Source organism: Zerene cesonia, chromosome 10 (genome assembly GCF_012273895.1).
Source record: "Zerene cesonia ecotype Mississippi chromosome 10, Zerene_cesonia_1.1, whole genome shotgun sequence".
Lineage (NCBI taxonomy): Eukaryota > Metazoa > Arthropoda > Insecta > Lepidoptera > Pieridae > Zerene > Zerene cesonia.
The window spans coordinates 8,382,354-8,384,518 of record NC_052111.1 but is presented as its reverse complement, the minus strand read 5'-3'; positions in this window follow the sequence as shown (position 1 = coordinate 8,384,518).

Sequence of the window (2,165 nt, the reverse complement as noted above, 5' to 3'; positions counted from 1 at the left end):
TTTCAAATTAAATCAAGTTAAATCGAAAAAAAATATATATATATATATATTTCTTTTTCAATACATTAGTATTTCAAAAAATGACCATACGAAGCAGGTATAAAATAATTTACCTGGTGAAAGATATTGTGGGGCGGCGACTTTGCTTTTACTACCGGATTTGGTACCTTATGCGCATGCGCCAGTTGTTCTCAATGGAAGGTTCCGGCACAACGTTTAGTGGTCCTCCAATCGGAAAATGCCCTGGTGAGTACAGAGAGATCGTCAGGATCGTTGGTGAGCGGACAGAGCGGTCTTGAGTTTAAAACTGCTTCGACTTGAGACAAAAAGGTATTTATTTCTTCATAAGTCAGGTGTTGTTCTCCAATAACTCGGTGAAGATGGTGTTTAGGGGGATTAAACAGTCATTCAGTGCCATCGTTTGCCAGAAGTGCAGCTAAATTACAATAAGCTAAATCAAGTTGTTTTGATGTTGAATCAAAGAGACTCTGAAGCTCTGATTCCGCTCCTTTAAAATTTGTTCCACAGTCACTCCTCAAAGTGGCGCAAATTCCGCGTCTGGCAGTAAATCTCTTGTAAGCTGCTATAAACGCCTCAGTCGTATAGTCAGTGACGAGTTCTAGTTGAATCGCTGATGTTGCTTCACAGACAAATACGGCGATCCACGCCTTATATACGAATGTTGCGTCCCCTCCAGGTTTTAAGCATGAATGGTCCAGCATAATCAACACCAGTATGTAAGAAAGGTCTTGAAGGAGTGACTCTGTAGGTTGGCAATTGACCCATGAGCTGTTGGCTTTTTAGTTTTCGGTATCTTGCGCATCGTATACATTTCCAAATGGCTGATTTAATTGATGGTATTCCGCCAAGAATCCAAAATTCCTCTAAGATGTAGGATAACGTCTTCTGGATTCCTCCATGAAGAGTCTTTCGATGAGCTTGGTCTATAATCTTTTTTGTAAGAAGAGAATCTCAAGGAAGAATAGCTGGATGTTTTGCACCGAAAGGTAGATGAGATGATTCCAATCTTCCTCCAACTCTAAGAATACCTTGTGAGTCGACAAAAGGCGTTAATCTCACTAATGGATTAGAACTTGAAAGGAGTTTACTTTTGGTTAATTGTTTGATTTCTTGATGAAAGAACTCTTATTGAGTTCTCTTGACCCAGTAAAATTTAGCTTTGTTCAATTAGTTGACAGTAATTGGCTCAGTCTTAAGATTTGGCATCTTCTGGTCGAAGAATGAATCGTGTACATGTCGCAGTAATACGAATCAATTGAGCCATTCTGGAACAAACCACCAAATGAAATGATTCTCCTTTCCGGGTACAAACTGCCACTTAGCAGCCGGAAGAGTTTCTTGAATAAAACAGATTGTTATGAATGAATTCTTTCCAACGTGATGGATGATTATTTATCCAAGTACGAGTGATGCAGAATCTGTCCAGAATCTGTCCAGCTTGTCGAGATGCACCACAGAATCACCACCTCCGAATGGACACTGACTCGCGGCGTTGAACTTATTGGCTTATATAGTCGAGCGGCGGGCGATTACTTTCGATTGGTAACTTGATACACGATGTGAACGCTGCGCCTTTCGAATGAACACCGACTCGCAGCGTTGAACGTGATGGTTTATATAGTCGACCGGCTGGCGATTCCTAGAAATCGGCAGTTTGAATTCTGCGAAATGAGTTCCCATAGCGCCCAAAGGATGGCGCCATATATCTAATGAATTAAACCCCACACAGTCGTTTTATTTTATTTATTTTTTTTTTTTTACTTTTAACATGAATAATTACCTTTCTCAAATTAACAGCGAAAATCAACTTCTAATCACATTAAAAAAAAAAAACACCTTACAATTTTTAATAATAAAAAAATAGTAAACAGAAAACACAACGGAGTTAAAATTTTTGTTTACAATTTACTCAAAGCAACTGGAGAGTACTGTAAACACACAGAGGCCCATTGAGAACAACTGGCGCATGCGCATAAGGTACCAAATCCGGTAGTAAAAGCAAAGTCGCCGCCCCACAATATCTTTCACCAGGTAAATTATTTTATACCTGCTTCGTATGGTCATTTTTTGAAATACTAATGTATTGAAAAAGAAATATATATATATATATATTTTTTTTCGATTTAACTTGATTTAATTTGAAA